Source organism: Scyliorhinus torazame, chromosome 12 (assembly GCF_047496885.1).
Source record: "Scyliorhinus torazame isolate Kashiwa2021f chromosome 12, sScyTor2.1, whole genome shotgun sequence".
Taxonomy (NCBI): Eukaryota; Metazoa; Chordata; class Chondrichthyes; order Carcharhiniformes; family Scyliorhinidae; genus Scyliorhinus; species Scyliorhinus torazame.
The window spans coordinates 205,378,785-205,401,249 of NC_092718.1; the positions used below are offsets into that span (position 1 = coordinate 205,378,785).

The window sequence follows — 22,465 nt, forward strand, 5'->3', positions numbered from 1 at the left end:
ACTTGTGACAATAAGCGATTTTCATTTCATTTCCCTTCATCCCAGGGATCAATCCAGTGAACCACCATTGCACTCCCTCTAAACCAAGTGTATCTATTCTTCAGGTAGGCAATCATAACTGGTGTTGCCCAGGTGTGATCTTGCCAAGGCTCTATATCGTTCTTTATTCTTATACTCCTTTTGTAATAAGGGCACACATGCCATTTGTGGGGAGGGTTTAAACTAATGTGGCAGGGGGATGGGAACCGATGCAGAAGTTGGAAGGTAGTAAAACAGGGACAGAAACAAAAGGCAGTAAGGGGGAAAGTGTAAGGCAGAAAGGCCATAGTCAAAAATCAAAAAGGGCGACAGTACAAGGTACAGTGACTGAGGGGAGCTCAGTGAATAGGACCAGTAATACGAAAAGGAATAAAACATTAATGGTAAGCGACGTGGCAGGTTGTTACATGAAGATATGGGTTCAACGACAAGGAAAATTAGGAGAAAAGTTAAGAGGAAATATAACTTAGGAGAGGTTACTGATCGAGGTGTTAAGATTCAGAACAGAGGTAAAAAAGCTAACATAAGTGTACTTTACCTGAATGCTCGTAGTATTTGGAATAAGGTAAATGAGTTGATGGTGCAAATCATCGTGAATGACTATGATTTAGTGGCCATTACTGAAACATGGTTAAAGGATGGTCACGACTGGGAGTTAAATATCCAAGGGTATCAAACTATTCGGAAGGACAGAGTGCACATAAGAGAGGTGGTGTAGCTCTGTTATTTAAGGATGATATCTGGGCAATAGTAAGGGATGACATTGGTGCTATGGAGGATAAGGTTGAATCCATCTGGGTGGAAATCAGGAATAGTAAGGCGAAAAAGTCACTGATAGGAGTAGTCTATAGGCCACCAAATAGCAACATTATGATGGGGCAGGCAATAAACAAAGAAATAACGGATGCATGTAGAAATTATAGCAGTTATCATGGGGGATTTGAATCTACATGTCGATTGGTTTAACCAGGTCGGTCAAGGCAGCCTTGAGGAGGAGTTTATAGAATGTATCCGCGATAGTTTCCTAGAACAGTATGTAATGGAACGTACGAGGGAACAAGCGGTCCTAGATCTGGTCCTCTGTAATGAGACAGGATTGATTCATGATCTCATAGTTAGGAATCCTCTCGGAAGGAGCGATCACAATATGGTGGAATTTAAAATACAGATGAAGGGTGAGAAGGTAAAATCAAACATTAGTGTTTTGTGCTTAAACAAAGGAGATTACAATGGGATGAGAGAAGAACTAGCTAAGGTAGACTGGGAGCAAAGACTTTATGGTGAAACAGTTGAGGAACAGTGGAGAACCTTCCAAGCGATTTTTCACAGTGCTCAGCAAAGGTTTATACCAACAAAAATGAAGGACAGTAAAAAAAGGGAAAATCCACCGTGGATATCTCAGGAAATAAGGGAGAGTATCAAATTGAAGGAAAAAGCATACAAAGTGGCAACGATTAGTGGGAGACTAGAGGACTGGGAAATCTTTAGGGGGCAACAGAAAGCTACTAAAAAAGCTATAAAGCAGAGTAAGATAGATTATGAGAGTAAACTTGCTCAGAATATAAAAACAGATAATAAAAGTTTCTACAAATACATAAAACAAAAAAGAGTGACTAAGGTAAATATTGGTCCTTTAGAGGATGAGAAGGGAGATTTAATAATGGGAGATGAGGAAATGGCTGAGGAACTGAACAGGTTTTTTTGGTCGGTCTTCACAGTGGAAGACACAAATAACATGCCAGTGACTGATAGAAATGAGGCTATGGCAGGTGAGGACCTTGAGAGGATTGTTATCACTAAGGAGGTAGTGATGGGCAAGCTAATGGGGCTAAAGGTAGACAAGTCTCCTGGCCCTGATGGAATGCATCCCAGAGTGCTAAAAGAGATGGCTAGGGAATTTGCAAATGCACTAGTGATAATTTACCAAAATTCACTAGACTCTGGGGTGGTCCCGGTGGATTGGAAATTAGCAAACGTAACACCACTGTTTAAAAAAGGAGGGAGGCAGAAAGTGGGTAATTATAGGCCAGTGAGCTTAACTGCGGTAATAGGGAAGATGCTGGAATCTATCATCAAGGAAGAAATAGCGAGGCATCTGGATGGAAATTGTCCCATTGGGCAGACGCAGCATGGGTTCATAAAGGGCAGGTCGTGCCTAACTAATTTAGTGGAATTTTTTGAGGACATTACCAGTGCGGTAGATAACGGGGAGCCAATGGATGTGATATATCTGGATTTCCAGAAAGCCTTTGACAAGGTGCCACACAAAAGGTTGCTGCATAAGATAAAGATGCATGGCATTAAGGGGAAAGTAGTAGCATGGATAGAGCATTGGTTAATTCATAGAAAGCAAAGAGTGGGGATTAATGGATGTTTCTCTGGTTGGCAATCAGTAGCTAGTGGTGTCCCTCAGGAATCAGTGTTGGGCCCACAATTGTTCACAATTTACACAGATGATTTGGAGTTGGGGACCAAGGGCAATGTGTCCAAGTTTGCAGACGACACTAAGATGAGTGGTAAAGCAAAAAGTGCAGAGGATACAGGAAGTCTGCAGAGGGATTTGGATAGGCTAAGTGAATGGGCTAGGGTCTGGCAGATGGAATACAATGTTGACAAATGTGAGGTTATCCATTTTGGTAGGAATAACAGCAAAAGGGATTATTATTTAAATGATAAAATATTAAAACATGCTGCTGTGCAGAGAGACCTTGGTGTGCTAGTGCATGAGTCGCAAAAAGTTGGTTTATCGGTGCAACAGGTGATTAAGAAGGCAAATGGAATTTTGTCCTTCATTGCTAGAGGGATGGAGTTTAAGACTAGGGGGGTTATGCTGCAATTGCATAAAGTGTTAGTGAGGCCACATCTGGAGTATTGTGTTCAGTTTTGGTCTCCTTACTTGAGAAAGGACGTACTGGCACTGGAGGGTGTGCAGAGGAGATTCACTAGGTTAATCCTAGAGCTGAAGGGGTTGAGTAGACTGGGACTATACTCGTTTAGAAGGATGAGGGGGGATCTTATAGAAACATATAAAATTATGAAGGGAATAGATAGGATAGATGCGGGCAGGTTGTTTCCACTGGCGGGTGAAAGCAGAACAGGGGGCATAGCCTCAAAATAAGGGGAGTAGATTTAGGACTGAGTTTAGGAGGAACTTCTTCACCCAAAGGGTTGTGAATCTATGGAATTTCTTGCCCAGTGAAGCACTAGAGGCTCCTTCATTAAATGTTTTTAAGATAAAGATAGATAGTTTTTTGAAGAATAAAGGGATTAAGGGTTATGGTATTCGGGCCGGAAAGTGCAGCTGAGTCCACAAAAGATCAGCCATGGTCTCATTGAATGGCGGAGCAGGCCCAAGGAGCCAGGTGGCCTACTCCTGCTCCTAGTTCTTATGTCTTATCTTATGTCCTCCTAATTCGACATCTTCTGATTAGGCACGTTACAGCCTTCCGGACTTAACATTAAGTTCAACAACTTCAGACTGTGAACTCTCTCCTCCACCTTCACCCTTATTTTTATTTTTTTTATAGGCAAGAATCCCAGAAGCCTTTTAAAAATTTTTTCCAATGCAGGGGTAGTTTAGTGCCCAATCCACTACCCTTCACATCTTCGAGTTGTGGGAGTAAGATCCACGCTGACACGGGGAGAATGTGCAAACTCCACCCGGTCAGTGACCCTGGGGCGGGTCCTCGGCGCCATGAGGCAGCAGTGCTAACCACTGAGTCATCGTGCTGCCCACACCTATTTTTATTCTGATAATTTATCTTCATTTCTTCCATAGATCTGTTTTTCCATCCCCATTGTCCTCCTCCCCCCAACCCACTTGGGCCAACCATTCCCCTTTTCCAGTTTCCCTTTGACACACTGTTCACCTTTGCTTACCATTAACACATTCTAATCTCTTTATGTGCCACTATCAGCACCCTCCTTAGCCTTAATCACCCCCATTTACATTCCTTTTGTCTTTCTGTCCACAAGGTCTTTATCAATCTCCAACTATCGTTGGTCCCCTATCCAGCACCATGGCCCCACACCCCCCACAACAGTATATGCCCCTATTTCCAGTTCTCTCCACCTTTGACAAAGAGTCATCCAGACTTGAAACATTAACTTCCTTCCCTCTCTCCATTGATGTTGTCAGACCCGCTGCGATTGTCCAGTATTTTCTGTTTTTGTTTCAGATTCCAGCATCCAAAGTAATTTGCTTTTATATTTGCACTCCCAATTGATTGGTCAAGAGGAGGATGAAGAGAGGTGGACAATGACCATTAGATAATTGTGATGAATGTAGAAATTATTATATATTACATTTCATATTTGTTGCAATAATATTATTAAAGTACCCTGGTTTAAAATACAAACAGGCAGTATAGTATGTCTGCTAAAGCTGTAATTAAGGACTCCTAAACGGTGAAGTCATGATTGATTCCAACCACTTACTTGGTTACAGGTAAAGAGCTAATGGAATCATGTTTTGATTGATGGAGATTCTCTGGAGTCTAGATAATTTATGGGAGTAGTGGTGTTTAGTTCCAGCTAAGCATGGAACTTAAGTGGGATAGAGATGATGTAATTAATGGAAGGAGTCAGGTCTGTCTGTAGTTTTGTGCTTTACCATGGGATTTGCGTCTGACAAGACAGAAGGATTTTAAGCTGAATAGCAGGTTTGCCAAATACTGTTAGGTTGAGCAGACGTGTACTGAATCTGCTCTTGAAAGGAACTCTGTACAAAGTTCTACGCATCTGAGCAGGTAAACCTGTTTTGTTAACTTTATTTCTAAGTGGCACTTGAACTGTATTGGGTTGCTTAATTGGAGTTAGTAGCATGTACAGATAGTAAGTGTAAGTTTTTCCTTCTTTTTACAAACTGCTTAACTGATAATTGTAAAGATATTTCTTTGATATTATTGTGATTAATTCTGAGTTTAAATTAAATTTTTAAAAAATATATAAATTTAGAGTACCCAATTCATTTTTTCCAATTAAGGGGCAATTTAGCATGGCCAATCCACCTAGCCTGCACATCTTTTTTGGGGTTGTGGGGGCAGAACCCACGCAAACACGGGGAGAATGTGCAAACTCCACATGGACAGTGACCCAGAGCCGGGATCGAACCTGGAACCTCGGCGCTGTGAGGCTGCAGGGCTAACCCAGTGTGCCACCGTGCTGCGCCAATTAAAGTTTGTTTTAACATAAAACGTACCAATTGGTCAGAGTCATCACTCCTGGGGTGAAATATTCTTTCCTCACAGTTTTACAAAGTAAAAAAACTTGTTCGGGGTTCTCATCTGGTATCCAAACAAGTGTTATCGTCTGATCCGGTATCCGAACAGAAGGATGGGACCATTGACAACATCAAAGGGTGCAGATAGTATGGAGAGTGAAAATACATTATAGAGTCATTTGAGACGTTGATTTGGGGCTGTTTGAGTGCTGTAGGAGGGGCAGAAACCTGGTTGGAGAAATGGAGTTATGAGCAAGGTGAGCTCAGATTTGGGAGCTGACATCACATTCACGGATTTTGGAGAGAAGTAGAGTTCGGAGCTGGGGTGGTAGTTTTCAAGATAATGTTTTTGAGGAGGGCAGGCGAGATCATTCTTTTGAATGGAAGAGAGACTGAGGAGAGTGAAAATTTATCAGTAGTTTGGAGTTAAGGAAGTAGGCAAGGAATCTAATTTCAAGATGGGAGCTGTCACAAGGACTACAGGGAAACCATCATTGATCTCCTGTGGGACTTGTGGAATACGAGCTTCCCAGATAGGGGGCGGAGGCCAACCACCTGGGGCTCGTTATGAGTTAACATAAAAGAATTTATGTTTGTTTACCGCCAACCTCCTCTGAGTCATTAAAGGTATGATGCACGATCAATGACCACTAAAGCGAGGTTGTAGTCCAACTGAAGGCTTTAATAAGCTAGATGTTTCCCCCAGCAGCTCAGGTACAGAATGAAGGCTGCTGGGGCGGCACGGGGGCTTATACCCTGCCTAGCAGGGCGGAGCTACCATACATCCTAACCAATAAAAAGCATACAGTTTCCACCAATGGTGCTCCAGCCTATCAGGTACCGTAATACCTCTAATACCACAAGGTGCGAAAGTTATGAATTAAAACTTGAGAAGTTGAGGCTTTTTTCATAAGATCTTAAATAGGTTTTGGCAAAATTGATCGCATTCTTAGATGGTGAAGGTGGCAAGGACCTGATGTTAGATCATATCTCATTGTTTTCATAATGGTAACAAGAGATAGTTGTTTCAAAAAGAATAAAAGACAAATCCAACACGAGTTTGTAGAATTGAAAGAAATAACTTTATTTACAATTACATATATACAACAGCAGTACTCTCTTACTGCTCACTCCTCTCTGACTGGTTCCACACTGGCCAGCTCTATTTATGCAGTTGACTGTGCTAATGATTTCTCCACCCCCCTCATTGTGGAAGTTCATACTCACTAAGGATTGTGGGATTGCCATTAGTCCCCAGCCAGTAGTAATCAGGCAGGTTATAACAGTTACATAGAGGAATTTAGAATGCAGATCCCTGTTCCACAATCGGTTACTAAAACAGAATCCATAACTTCCTTAAGAAAGTGACTAAAGAGGAATACTATTCGACTTAAAGAGTGAGCAGGCAAGTGGAACTGGATTCAATGGCTCATAAAGAAAAACTGAAGTTAAACACGTTAATGGGATGTGGGCATTTTTCTCAGGTGGGTTGGAATGTGAAACTAATATCTCAATTGTGCAGAGCTTTAGTCATCGTCCCATGTGTATTGCTGTATATATGTTTTGGGAGTAATCGTCAAAAGAGCTACTTTGGACTTAGAGGAAGTACAGATTCACCAAAAGTACACCAGGCCTTAGAGTTAAATTATGAGGCCAGGTGGTGTAAACAGTGAGGCTTGTATTTCCTTGATAAGGTCTAGGGGTGATCTAACTGAGGTCTTTGAAATATTAAATGGATTTGATAGGATAGATACAGACAAACAATTTCTTCTGGGTGGGCATAATCTTAAAATTAGATCGAGGGTATTTAGGAGTGATGTGGGAAGCACTTTTTTCACAAAATTGGTAGGGGAATTCTGGAACTCTCCCCCAAAGGTTATCGATACTAAATCAAATGAAATGATATGGTAGCACAGTGGTTATCACTGTTGCTTCATCATGCCAGGGACCCGGATTCCATTCCCGGCTTGGGTCACTGTCTGTGTGGAGTCTGCACGTTCTCCCCGTGTCTGCGTGGGTTTCCTCTGGGTGCTCCGGTTTCCTCCCACAAGTCCCAAAAGACGTGCTTGTTAGGTGAATTGGACATTCTGAATTCTTTCCCCGTGTACCCGAACAGGCGCCATAGTGTGGCGACTAGGGGATTTTCATTGTAACTTCATTGCAGTGTTAATGTAAGCCTACTTATAATAATAATCTAATAAGTTTCACAAGACTTTTGTTTGGAAAGGGTATCAAAAGATATCGAACATAGAACATTACAGCGCAGTACAGGCCCTTCAGCACTCAATGTTGCGTCGACCTATGAAACCACTCTAAAGCCCATCTACACTATTCCCTTATCGTCCATGTCTATCCAATGACCATTTGAATGTCCTTAGTGTTGGCGAGTCCACTACTGTTGCAGGCAGGGCATTCCACACCCTTACTACTCTCTGAGTAAAGAACCTACCTCTGACATCTGTCCTATAACTATCTCCCCTCAATTTAAAGCTATGCCCCCTTGTGCAAGACATCACCATCCGAGGAAAAAGGATCTCACTGTCCACCCTATCCAATCCTCTGATCATCTTGTATGCCTCAATTAAGTCACCTCCTAAATGTAGTCATGGTAAAGATCAGCCATGATCTCATTGAATGACATTATTCTGCTCAAAGAGCTAAATAGATTTTTGCCTATTCCTGTGTCATGCCAACAGATTTGATGGGCAATTGCTTATTTGTATGATGTAACATTTTACGATTAAGTTTAGCTGTGATGCTGTCTGCAATTGAATTGCTTATTCGTAATATGTCTACATATTTTACTTGTGAAATGCAGGCCTGACATCTTTGAGTTTTCTGGTTTTCTAGTAATTACAGTGAGTACCAAAAGTATTTTATTGAATTTCACAATCGAGACTTACCAGGTATCATACCCTTCATTTTGTGCATTGTAATAATATAGGAAAATCCTTCAACGTTATCATTATCATTATTACTTCACCTAAGTTCAATTAAGTTATCTAGATTTTAAAAATCTTCCAATACTGGTTGTAGGATATTAGAGTCCTTTATTTTGTTATTTACAAAAAATGTTATCCATACATCTTTCTGAATGATTCTTGGATGCAGAACCATTGTGCATTTGGAGGAAAAGGTGACAACAACCTAACACAAAAACTAGTGTGGCTTAGGAAAGTGTGAAACATTAAACGGTGTAATTAAGTCGTCCTATTAGGAACAGTCTCTGGCTTGCATGTTGATCAGCAGAAAACACTCTTTTGTATGGAATGATTCACCAAAATGCCAATACAATTGAGTGATAAATCATCCATAGTCCCTGTGTGCTCTGTTCTCTGCTGCAGTCCAGAACATAAAGGATGGAGAAATTACCTCCATATGCCTGAGGCTAGACACATTTGTAGAATGCACATTTTGCAGACTCCAATGTGCATAGAGATATATGTACTATTTTACTATATTTATATTTTGTTTATTTCACAACAGCCTGCTTGTCATTGCAGATCATCTCTCTGGCTGATATGAGACTGAACACTTTATTATGTAATGATATTTCTGCACAAATGAATATTGGGCTTTACCTGGTGGCAGTGTGACTTGTGATCTTGTAGTAGAGGATTCATTCCAAAGCTCATAAAACAATGAAATCTAAAATCTAATTAAAAGTGCAGTATTTTTAGTGAAGTATAATTTTCACAATTTTCAGTTCTCATTTAATTCAGATTACTTTGTAATGGTCCTTCCTGTTTATTCCCTTATTTCCACTTTATTTTATTTTGCCCTTATCATTTTTGACCCATGGGTGATCAATGGACATGTATCATTAAGTCAAGCAGCAGAGAGAACGAGGAATTCAGAAGTTGCAGGAATGAACACTTTGCTAGTCTCTCCTAGTTTGAACAGGAGCTTCAGGCTTTTCGGCACCAGAGAGAGAGATGGGGTGGAAGTTGGCTTGATTGATTGGCTGACGGCCAATGAATTGGCCAAAAAGGCTGTACTCTGCCCCGTAAGAGATGGTGATTGTATCCTATCCTATCTATGGATGATAGATAACTTGGTTGCATGGTGGACCGAAAACAACCCCTCTCTCACAAATGTCTACAGATGTGCCATAGAGAGCATCCTATCCGGCTGCATCACAGCTTGGTATGGCAACTGCTCGGCCCAAGATTGCAAGAAACTGCAGTGTGGTGAACTCAGCCGAATGCATCACATAGCTTGCCACCCTCCCATTGATTCTGTCTACACCTCCCCCTGCCTCAGGGGTCAGAGACCCCTCACACCCAGGCTTTGCCTTCTTCCAGACCCTTCCATCAGGCAGAAGATACAGAAGTCTGAAGACCGGCACATCCAGACATAGGAACAGCTTCTTCTCCACAGATACTAGGAAATAATTGACTTCCAAATTACATTTAAGAATTAAAGGCCTGGCTGCAGAATCATCTGACAATTCAGAACCTATCCAGTGGACATGATTTCCTTCAGTTGTATTGCACATAAGAATCAAATTAAGGAAGATTTCCCTTGATTTCAAAAGTAACATGTCAACAGTTTCACTTAAAATTACTGATGGGATGAAATGTTCCTACATTTATTTATAATGGTGACATACCCCACCATGAAATCTAGAAGGAAGCCAATCCACTATTCAGTATTCCATCCTTCTTGATTAAGACATAATAGGAGTGGCCCATCAAATCTGCTCCCTCTTTTATTAAGAGCATGGCTGAATGTGTACTTCAACAGGAATGGTTTGACAAACTGAATCTTTTGTCTGTTGAAGAAAGAAGATTGAGGGGTGACCTAATGGAGTATTTTAAAATTATGAAAGGCTTTGACAGAGTGGATGCAGAAAGAATATGGTAAAGAGTATGACTAGAGGCCATTGATATAAGAAAGCTACCAAGAATAGGAAGTTCAGAGGAATTGCTTTACCCAAAGAGCGGTGAGAATGTGGAACTTAGCACCACAAGGAGCATATAGTACAGATGCCTATCTAAACAAGCATGTGAGGGAGAAGGGGATGGAAAATTACAATGATAGATTTAGATGTGGAAAGATGGGAGGAGGTTCGTGTGGAGCATAAATGTTGGCATGGATTGGTTGCTGTGCTGTATATCCTATGCAGCCTAAGTAAACACTCACTTTTCCAACCAATTCCCATATCTGATTCCCTTAATCTGGAATATAGGTCTGCAAGGTTAGGTCTGCAAGACATAACGGGCTATAAGATGAAGGCATGTAAAATCGCCGGCTCCACCGCATCCCTCCCTGATGAGCTCAACGCATTCTATGCCGGCTTTGAGCAAGAGGTCAGCGAGAGCATGCCCTCCACCCCGGATGCCTCGGATGAACCTGTTTCTAAGGTCACCATTGCAGATGTCAGAGCAGCCTTCTCGAAGGTCAACCCACGGAAAGCCACTGGCCCGAATGGGTTACCCGGACGAGCACTCAGGTCTTGCACGGATCAGCTGGCGGGGGTATTTGCAGACATCTTCACTTCTCTTTACAACAATCTGAGGTCCCTATCTGCTTCAAGAAGACGACCATCATCCCTGTACCAAAGAAAAGCCAAGCAGCATGCCTCAATGACTATCGTCCAGTGGCTCTGAGATCCATCATTATGAAGTACTTTGAAAGGTTAGTCATGGCACAGATCAACTCCAGCCTCCCGGATTGCCAGGATCCACTACAATACGCCTACCGCTGCATTGAAGGTAGCAGGACAGATGGAAAGCAGTTAATAAAGCATATAGTATTCTGGACTTTATTAATAAGGGTATAGAGTACAAGAGCAAATCACATACAATACACTAGTTAGACTTAAGCTGGAATATTCTGTACAGTCCTGTGCACCACACTATGGGAGAATGTGAACGCTTTGGAGTGAGTGCAGAAGAGGTTTACATGAAGGTTCCTGGGATGAGAAACTTCAGTTCTGCGGATAGGTTGGCGAGGCTGGGACTGTTGTCTTTGGTGAGAAGAAGGCTAAGAGGAATTTTGATAGAGATGTTCAAAATCATGAGGAGACTGGACAGAATAGATAGGGATAAATTGCTCCCGCTTGTAAAAGAATCAAGAATGAGAGGGCCAGTACAGACACATTGCGCCAAATGACCTCCTTCTGTGCCATAACAATTCTGTGATTCCATTCTCCTTCCTTTTCTAACACCTTGGCCCCTACCTCCACGAGAAAATTTAAATTTTTACTTGGAAAGGCGGCATGGTGGCCCAGTGGATAGCACTGCTGCCACATGGCACTGAAGACCCGGGTTTGATCCTGGCCCCAGATCACTGTGTGGAGTTTGCACATTCTCCTCGTGTTTGCGTGGGTTTCACCCCCACAACCCAAAAGATGTGCAGCGTAGGTGGATTGCTCACGCTAAATTACCCGTTTTGCTGCAGCTTTATAAAACCCTGGTTAGACCACACTTGGAATATTGTGTCCAGTTCTGGTCGCCTCATTATAGGAAGGTTGTGGATGCTTTGGAGAGGGTACAGAGGAGATTTACCAGGATGCTGCCTGGACTGGAGGGCATTTCTTATGAAGAAAGTATGAGGGTGCTAGGGCTTTTCTCACTGGAGCGAAGAAGGAAGAGAGGTGACTTGATAGAGGTGTACAAGGTGATGAGAGGCATGGATAGGGTGGATAGCCAGAGACTTTTCCCCAGGGCGGAAATGGCTGTCACAAGTGGACATGATTTTAAGGTGATTGGAGTAAGGTTTAGGGGAGATGTCAGAGTAAAATTGGCCCCCAACAGTTGCTTGAAGAAAGGGGCAATTACAATACCCAGATAAATAAACCCCAAAGGAGACCACCTGAATGGGAAGTTAGCAAAAGGTGGGTGTCTAGCTCTTTTCTGACCTTGTTAAAGCCTCTACCCTCTGTTGTGTCGCCGCCAAGAAGTCCTGGAATAATGAGATCCTTGCGCCCCCCTCGAGCAGCAAAGTCCCCCCACACCTTGCTGCCTCCAGGACCTTCTGACGATCTCTGAAGTTGTGAAAGCGTATGATCATGGGCTTGGGACATTGATTGTCCCTAGGCCTCAAAGACAGGGCACAATGTGCCCTTTCCTGCTTAAAACAGCCAGCCTTCACATCCAGCTTAAGGAAACGTGGTATCCAGCTCTCAAGAAACTTAACAGGAATCTTACCCTCCAATCCTTCTGGCATACTGACAACCTGGACATCCTTTCTCCAGACTCGGTTCTCCAGATCCTTCAGGATTTCTGACATACCATGTAGCTAGTTTTCCAAGGATTGAATGCAAGTTTCAACTGAGGAAGCAACATTTTCGACGTTCACAATTCTTTCCTCAGTTTCATGAGCTCTTATATTCTGCGTCAACAAGCCGAGTTTGTCGCCTATTACTCTGATAATGTTTGCAGTAATTGCAGACAGCATCTTCAAAAGCGTCGGTTCAATCGATTTGATCATTTCAGTCCTCCATCATAGGTTAATTAATCTGAGAAAGTATGTCAGAAAACAAATACTTTAAAATATTATTTTGTTAATGGTTGCAGACAGCGTAACATTGAAGTATAAGAGCACAGTTAGGCCATGTGAGCCAGTGCAGAGAAATTACAAGCAATTGCACTAAAAATATGTATCAGAATTTTGCTTTGGTTCAAATTCATAATCTGCAACCAATCACGGTTCTGTGAATTATAGTCATCTGTATTTGAATTAAAAAAAACATTTTATTGAGGAATTTTAAATATATACATAATCAACCCCCCTCCCCAGCAACAGCCGATCTGTATTTAAATTTTGAATATTAAGTGTTGGTGACTGATCTTGGAACTCATCTAGTTCAGTAGTTCTGTAAAATCTTTTTATGCGAATTTGTAATTTGGCTGAGCACTGAAAAGTGTAGACGGGACTGGTCACTGTTATCATTTCCTTAATCTTGTCTGGTGAGTTAATAGGTGAGGCAAATAGTATGTTTCTGTCCATGACGAGTGTAAACTTGTTATGCGAGCTGTGTTTTTTGTAATGAGTTAATTTGAATCTTAAAGGTTACTGTATGCTGCCTCACGGCGCTGAGGTCCCAAGTTCGATCCCGGCTCTGGGTCACTGTCTGTGTGGAGTTTACACATTCGCCCCATGTTTGCGTGGGTTTCGTCCCCACAACCCAAAGATGTGCAGGGTAGGTGGATTGGCCATGCTAAATTGTCCCTTAATTGAAAAAACATGAATTGGGTACTCTAAATTTATATTAAAAAAAAGTTACTGTAGATATTCTTCTGGAAAATAGGGAATTTTGGAAAATCATAACCAGTGCATTCAATATCTTGACAGCTACCTCTTTTAGTACCCTAGGATATAGGCCATCAGATCCTGGGGATTTGTTGGATTCTAGTACCTTAAGTTTTTTCAATATTTGTTCACTGCTAAGGTCCCTCACTCTTATTAGCCCCTTGGTCACCTTCTATTTTTGGTATGTTGTTTGTGTCTTCTACTATGAGGGCAGACACAGCATACTTGTTCAATGTCTCTGCTTTTAATTCATTCCCCATGATAATTTCTCCTGGTTCTGCCTCTCAGGAACCAAAATTTACTTTGGCTGTGCTCTTCCCTTTTTAAAAAATATTTTTTATTCTCCTCCTTTTACACATTTTCTCCTAAATTTACGCCCAACAATAGACAATAATCAGTAACAAATGTAATGTCAATCCCCCCTATCAATAACAACGATCCCATCCTCCCACCAAATCCCAGAATTAGCCCGCAGGTTAACATAAACAAATGACAAAAAGGAATCAGGAATTACCTATAGTCACCATTAACACATACAGTCCCTCTCCCCCCAACACTCCCAGCACCCCCCCAATTTTCGATGTGATCCAATTCTCGAAAGTGCATAATAAATAACGGTCATGAATTTTAGAACCCTTCCATCCTTCTCCTCAGTTCAAATTTGACCTTTTCAAGCGTCAAGAATTCCAGCAGGTCCCCCCGCCATGCCAGGGCACAAGGTGGAGAGATTGATCTACACCCTAACAGGGTCCGCCTTCGGGCGATCAACAAGGCGAAGGCTACAATATCTGCTTCCGCGCCGGTTTCCAACCCTGGCTGGTCCGACACCCCGAATACGGCCACCCGAGTGCCCGGTTCCAGTTTCACGTGCACCACTTTAGAGATTACCCTAAACACCTCCTTCCAGTAATCCTTCAGCTTTGGACAGGACCAAAACATATGAACGTGGTTTGTGCCAGCTTCAGCCCAGCTCCTTCAATCCCGCAAAACGACCCCCAAGAAACAAACCTTTTAGTGTTCTATTTCCTTTCTTTTAGTGTCCTAATTCCTTTCCTCTTCCCTTTTATATACTTGTAAAGCTCTTACAATCTGTTTTTATATTCCATTTAATTTGCTCTTGTTTTCAGATTTTTCTCCATTTGTATCAACTTTTAGATGGCCTTTTGTTGGTTTCTAAAATACTCCCAATCCTCAGGCTTACTATGCTTTGCAACATTATAAGCCTCTTCTTTTAATATACTACTACCCTTAACTTCCCTAGTAGCTAGGCATGGATCTTTCTTGCTGAGTTTTGTTTTTTAATTAAATGCATTTTTGTTAAATATTTTGAATTGTTTCTTTAAATGTATCCACTGTTTGTTTATTGCCATACAATTTAGTCTGTTTACCCAATCAGTCTTAACCAGCTCTCTTCTCATATCGATGTCATTGGCTTTATTTAAGATTCTTGTTTGGCACTGGAGTATGTCAGCTTTCAGACTTAATGTGATTGTATTGTGATCGTTTTCCCCAGTGGGTCCTTTACTGTGAGATTACTGTAAGAAGTCTTACAACACCAGGTTAGAGTCCAACAGGTTTGTTTCAATGTCACTAGCTTTCGGAGCGCTGCTCCTTCCTCAGGTGAATGAAGAGGTACGTTGGCGAGACCATGCAGATGCTGCGACAACGAATGAACGGACATCGCGCGACAATCACCAGGCAGGAATGTTCCCTTCCAGTCGGGGAACACTTCAGCAGTCAAGGGCATTCAGCCTCTGATCTCCGGGTAAACGTTCTCCAAGGCGGCCTTCAGGACGCACGACAACGCAGAATCGCCGAGCAGAAGCTTATAGCCAAGTTCCGCACACATGAGTGCGGCCTCAACCGGGACCTGGGGTTCATGTCGCATTACATTCATCCCCAACCATCTGGCCTGTGAAATCCTACCAACTGTCCTGGCTTGACACAATTCACACCTCTTTAACCTGGGGTTACCCCATCTCTGGATCTGTAAAGATTTAATCACCTGCTAATGCTTGCATTCCAAGCATTGTCTGGCATCTTTGAATCTGTCTATATATATGTTTCTGGAACATACCTCTTCATTCACCTGAGGAAGGAGCAGCGCTCCGAAAGCTAGTGACATCGAAACAAACCTGTTGGACTCTAACCTGGTGTTGTAAGACTTCGTACTGTGCTCACCCAAGTCCAACGCCGGCATCGCCACATCATGTGAGATTACTGATTAACCCTGTCTCATTGGAAAATACTAGATCTAAAATAGCTTTATCCTTAGTTGGTTCTACAACTAGGGCGGGATCCACCGGCTGCATTGCATTCTCGCTTGAGCGCAGTGCGGCCGGTGAATGCCAGGAAAGCCCTCTCGCGGGTGTCCCGGTAGTCTTCATGCCTTTGGGATTCACCCAAGTCCCACGAGACATTGGAGTCAGAATCCCGCCCATAAGGGACAGATGCACACTGAAGCCAGTTTAAAGCCGACTTTGGTGAACTTACAGGATCTACGGGCATTGCGGGATCCACTGGCCTCCTCAGTGAGGCCGCAGCCGGATGCTGTTCAGCACTGCTCCACACAAATATGGACCAGGCGGAATGGCACCCTTGGGGGGGGGGGGGGGGTCTCCTGGGCTATCAGGGACTCCTGGGTGCTCAGGGCCAGTGCAGGGTGACTCACTGGCACTCCTCCTGGAACACAAGTGCCTTGGCACTGCCACCCTGGGTGACACTGCCAAGGTTCCAGGCCTATGAAAGATGTGTGGAGGGGGGTTTGAAGGGGGATGTGCAGGGCATGTAAGTAGGGGCCTCTGGGAGATTGGGGGGGAGGGGTGACGGGTGGGGGTCTTGGAAGGGAGTGCCTGTAAATGGGCATGGGGGGGCCTGAGCAAGGGGGGACCCCATAACAGGATGTCCTTACTTTGGGGGGGGGGGGTCCATGTGTGTGAGGGGTGACATTGCTCATGGGTGGGGAACAAACTCACTCAGAGATCAGGGCACCCTTTCAAAATGGCGGTCCGATCTCTGAGTTCAGCTCCCCAGTCCTGAAAAAAATTCTAAGTGTGGGCTAAACCGGTGAGAAACTCCACAGGGCCCATGAGATACCCTCAATTACGACTCGAGAGAGAAGATTGATAATTCAAAGGCTTTAATTAGCAGAGAACCAGACAGCTGCCGAGAAGTGTGCACACTGCCCACTGAACATTACCTTATATACAGTTCCCTGGGGGGGGGGGGGGGGGGGGGGGGGGCGGAGCTGGAGGCGGAGTCCCCCAGGGTTCCAAACCCGGTCTTAACGGGATCATCACATTAAAGGTACAATTATACAGTTATCATACATCACAGCCCAAAAAAGTTACTAAGTATCATTGAATAGCGGTGGGGAACTTGCCAACAGAGCCGGCGGGAAACTCCCTAAAAAATCCTCCACAAATGAATTGGAGAGATTTTTTGGGAGAATCAAGTCCATAATGTTGGAAACTCACAACATTCTGCAAACACTTCCAGATCACCTTTGCCAATTTGATTGATCCAATCTACATAAAGATTAAAATCACCAACAATTACATTGCCTTTGCTACAAGCTCCAATTATTTCTTGCACAATGCTCTGTCCAACCACTGTTAGGTTAATTGTTTTCTGACCCTTGTTACTCCTAATCTCCACCATGTTGCTTCTACTTCCTGAACTGCTGAGAATATTTTTGATTAATTTTAAAGAATGGCTTGTATTTCGCTATTATTTTGGCAGCTTGGATTATCTGATCTGTAATTTTGAGAAGTGTAAAATAATAACAAATGTCCGAAGCTATATTTTTACAGAAGCAAGGTAAAGTGGGGGTGGAAATCACGTACACATGAGGATCCAGACTTTTAGATATTAAAATTAAATATTTCATTTTGCACTTGTGGCTGTATGAGAAATTATCAGTGCAGTCTTTTTAAAATACCCCCCCCCCCCCCCTGTCCAGGTTCAAGTGGTGAAAGGTTGAACAGTGACCCGGCTTAGAACAAACCATCACCTTGAAAAGAGGGGAACGGAAACACAGGCCCATGCCTTCAGAAAGAGCTCGCAAGCAGAGAAAGAGCTGCGTTCTGTGCATGTAGCATTCATACTCGATGTTTCCCCAATGTCGTGTCTTGGTCCAACATAAATAAAGTGGATGTCGTTTGAACTGTCAAACTACCAAGTAACTGACTGGCGCAACTCTCACCTCCAGCTGCCGAAAGGGAGGTCCTTCCGGGTCGCCGGGAAGGGAGATTTTGTGCGCAGTTGCCGAGGCCTGTAGTTTTTTCAATATCCTGACACAGTGCAGGTTTGTAATTAGTGCGAGGGCAAAGGTTTAAGGGGTGGGTAAGAAGCAGGATCGTGCTTTAGAATTACTGCGTTTATAAGGCGCCAATATTCGTTTTAATCATAAAAATCTGGGAAAGGAGCAAGTTTGACCCCAGAATGTATGGGCCCCAGAATGTATGGGCCCCGTCAAATGTATACTGCAGGGATTGTTCATAATATTGTAATCTTACTCTATTTTTAAATTAAAATTGTTGATCTTGGAAATACATAAATTCACAGTGTTTAGTTTTCCCGAATGTCTGGTCCTATCTTTCCATCTGCGACAGATCGTTTATTTTCTTCCCGTTAATTTGATCTTTGTTATTTTGTGTACGGTATCGTCCTTGATGTAGCAAATAGATTTATTGTGAGTTCCTACTAGAGTCTGAAATAGGGAAGTCTACTCCCGACATCTATACTACTGGTATAGGAGAATAAAATAATTAGCACTGTTGTGTCCGAACTCGGAAAAAGTGCAGTTTATCCATCAAGTCTATACATGCTGACCCACATTGTTTCCTGGTTAACTTGTGCATTGATTTAAAAACTCTCATCCTTGTTTTCGATTTCCGCCATGCCCTTACTCTTCCGTATCACTGTAATTTACAGACCTACATAAGTGTCTGTGCTTCTTGAATTCTAGGCTTTCAAGCATCCTAGATTTTAATCTGCTGTGCCTTGGTAATTTCTTTACTAAACTTCTCCATTTCACTACCGTGCTGTCCTTCTTTAAGACACCCTTTAAAATCTTCCTCCTCACCATGCTTTTAATCGATTGGATTGGATTTGTTTATTGTCACGTGTACCGAGGTACAGTGAAAAGTATTTTTCTGCCAGCAGCTCAACAGATCATTAAGTACATGGGAAGAAAAGGGAATAAAAGAAAATACATAATAGGGCAACACAAGGTATACAATGCAACTACATAAGCACTGGCATCGGATGAAGCATACAGGGTGTAGTGTTAATGAGGTCAGTCCATAAGAGGCTGGTGACAGTGGGGAAGAAGCTGTTTTTGAGTCTGTTCGTGCGTGTTCTCAGACTTCTGTATCTCCTGCCCGATGGAAGAAGTTGGAAAAGTGAGTAAGCCGGGTGGGAGGGATCTTTGATTATGCTGCCCGCTTTCCTCAGGCAGCGGGAGGTGTAGATGGAGTCAATGGGTGGGAGGCAGGTTCCTGTGATGGTCTGAGCGGTGTTCGTGACTCTGAAGTTTCTTGCGATCCTGGGCCGAGCAGTTACCATACCAGGCTGTGATGCAGCCCGATAGGATGCTTTCTCTGGTGCATCTGTAAAAGTTGGTAAGGGTTAATGTGGACATGCTGAATTTCCTTAGTTTCCTGACGAAGTATAGGTGCTGTTGTGCTTTCTTGGTGCTAGCGTCGACGTGGGTGGACTAGGACAGATTTTTAGAGATGTGCACCCCTAGGAATTTGAAACTGCTAACCATTTCCACCTCGGCCCCGTTGATGCTGACGGGTGTGTACAGTACTTTGCTTCCTGAAGTCAATGACCAGCTCTTTAGTTTTGCTGACATTGAGGGAGAGATTGCTGTTGCTACACCACTCCACTCGGTTCTCTATCTCCCGCCTGTATTCTGACTCGTCGTTATTCGAGATCTGGCCCACTATGGTCGTATCATCAGCAAACTTGTAGATGGAGTTGGGACCAAGTTTTGCCACTCTATTATCTGCTCATGTGGCTTGGTGTCATGTATTGTTTTTAATACTCCTGTGAAGCACTGTGGGACATTACATTGAAGGTTCAACATAACTATGTTATTGTATGGTCACAGAAACTTTGCAATAGGAAGAGTGACATTTAGAATAACGTATTAAGGCCAGCATGTGGTGCAGTGGTTAGCACTGGGACTGCGGCGCTGAGAACCCGGGTTCGAATCCCGGCCCTGGGTCACTGTCCGTGTGGAGTTTGCACATTGTCCCCATGTCTGCATGGGTTTCACACCCACAAACAAAAGATGTGCTGGTTAGGTGGATTGGCCATGCTAAATTGCCCCGTAATTGGAAAAGAAAAATAATTGGCCACTGTAAATTTATAAAATAAAATTAACGTATCATTTGGCAACACTTCAGATCATTGATCATAGAATCCCTACAGTGCAGAAAGAGGCCATTCGGTCCATCGAGTCTGCACTGACTCTTCGAATGAGCACTCAGCCCATTTACGAGTGTCCACCTCGCCCTATCCCTGTAATCCCATAACCTGACCTGCACATTCCTGGACATTAAGGGGTAATTTAACATGGCCAATTTACCTAAACCACACATCCTTGTTGCTTCTGTTTAGTTTACGATCTCAGTTAAGCTACTATGGGGAAACTAGATGGATTAAAGATGTGCAGTCCAAAGATGTGCAGGTTAGATGGATTGGCCATGCTAAATTGCCCCTTAGTGTCCAAAAGGTTAGGTGGGGTTACTGGGGATAGGATGGAGGTGTGGGCTTAAGTAGGGTGCTCTTTCCAAGGGCTGGCGCAGACTCAATGGGCTGAATGGTCTCCTACACTGTAAATTCTTTGATGCCATGATTACTATCAGAAATCTAGTATGCAGGTGCAACAGGTAATAAGGAAGGCAAATGGAATCGTGGCATTTATTGCTAAGTATAAAAGGAGGAATGTGCTGCTGCAACTGTACCAGGCATTAGTGAAACTGCACCTGGAGTACTGTGTATGGTTTTGGTCCCCTTGAGGAGGAATGTAGTTTCATTAGAGGCTGTTCAGAGGAGATTCACTAGATTGATTCCAGAGATGAGGGATTTGTCTTATGAAGAGAGATTGACCAGTTTAGGCCTATACTCTCTCTCGGGTTTAGAAGAATTAGAGGAGATCTAATTGAGGTATACAAGATAAAAGGCATTGACATAGTAGCCGTAGAACGGATGCTTCCTCTTGTGGGGCAATCTAGAATGAGAGGGCATAGTTTTAGGATATGGGGTTGCAGATTTAAAGCAGAGATAAGGAGAAATTACTTCTCTCAAAGGGTTGTGAATCTGTGGAATTCACTAGGCCAGAGTGCAGTGGATGCCGGATGAGTAAATTTAACAAGGAGATATACAGATGTTAGTTTTTAATGGGTTGAAGGGTTATGGAGAACGGGCAGGAAAGTGGATTTGAGGCTGAAAGGCGATCAGCCATGATCGTACTGAATGGCAGTACTTGCTCGAAGGGCTGAATTGTCTAATTTTGTTCCTCGTTCTTATGTTATATTATCTGAGACTCTAAATTCCTACATTCCGCAAGCGCTCATCTGCCTACCAGCAGCTGGTTTCAGAATAACGCTAGGGAGACCTCAAGGCAGATTGCTTGATTGCAAGTTGGCTTTGGAAAACCAAATCAGAAATCATCAGTTAAGCAGGTTTACAAACAAATTTATGATGCAGAATTGTGTACTGTACTAAGTTAACTTTTAAAAAAGTTGTTCCATTCCTTTTCTGAATTGGTTCCTTGGTGGGCTACGGCTCTAAAGTTGCTGCATAACATCTGGACTTCATCTCTGCCAAGGCTCACCAATGAATGTCAGACAGTTAACTAATTGGCCCATCCCAGTCATCTGCCCCCCTACGCATTGATAGCAAATGAGAACAGGGCAATATTTTACTCACACTTTCAACTTGATCGTTGTGAAGAGACGTTGAGGAAACAGTGAGTGAGCCACTCATTACAGAATACCCAACCTCTGCCCTGCTCTTGAAACCACATTGGTTTGGTTATTCCAGTTCAGCATCTAATCAGTGGTGACATCCAAGATATTGATGGAGAGTGATTCAGTGTTAGTGGAAACATTGAAGGTAATCATAGATTATCATAGAATTTACAGTGCAGAAGGAGGCCATTCGGCCCATCGAGTCTGCACCGGCTCTTGGAAAGAGCGCCCTACCCAAGGTCAACACCGCCACCCTATCCCCATAACCCAGTAACCCCACCCAACACTAAGGGCAATTTTGGACACTAAGGGCAATTTATCATGGCCAATCCACCTAACCTGCACATCTTTGGACTGTGGGAGGAAACCGGAGCACCCGGAGGAAACCCACGCACACACGGGGAGGACGTGCAGACTCCGCACAGACAGTGACCCAAGCCGGAATCGAACCCGGGACCCTGGAGCTGTGAAGCAATTGTGCTTTCCACAAGGCCACCATGCTTAATGTGAGGTGGCTGTCCTGTTTTGGTCGAATTGCTCATTATTTGACATTTCTTGTGGCACATATGTTACCTAACCTCTTTTATGTCTCCTCTATCACCACCAAAGACTAAAGCTGGTCATTTTATTCATTATCTTTTCTAGGATAATTAATATTGCCACATTTTCCTACTTCAAATCAGTTATGTGAGGTGTTTTAATGGACTTGAGTGATAGGACATGTAAATGCAATTTTTCTTTACTTGTCATCATTACATGACCCTTTTTCTTCCTCTTCTTTCCTTCTGCTCTTTTCAACAGTCAAAGAGATGGAAAATTTTAAACCGGAAAATAAAGCATATCCCATGTTGTTCAATAGAGCTGAGTTTTCAGGTCATACAAATTTTGTATGAAACGGGAAGGAGGGCAAAGAAGAACTATTAATTTAAAGTGGAAAATATGTTTTTGAAAGAGAAAATGT

General features: G+C 43.0%; 1 protein-coding gene across 2 annotated transcripts in view; it reads left to right on the forward strand.

The window, feature by feature from the left end:
* mettl16 (methyltransferase 16, N6-methyladenosine) overlaps positions 1 to 22,465 on the forward strand; it is a 162,951-nt gene that overhangs the window by 1,987 nt on the left and 138,499 nt on the right. Inside the window, exon 1 of one of the 2 annotated variants that reach the window (XM_072469755.1) lies at positions 17,664 to 17,825. The exons of the other annotated variant lie outside the window; for it this stretch is intronic. The gene's annotated coding sequence lies outside the window, so the exon portion shown is untranslated. Of the gene's footprint in view, positions 1 to 17,663; positions 17,826 to 22,465 lie in introns of those variants that run through there. 2 annotated transcript variants of the gene reach the window in all.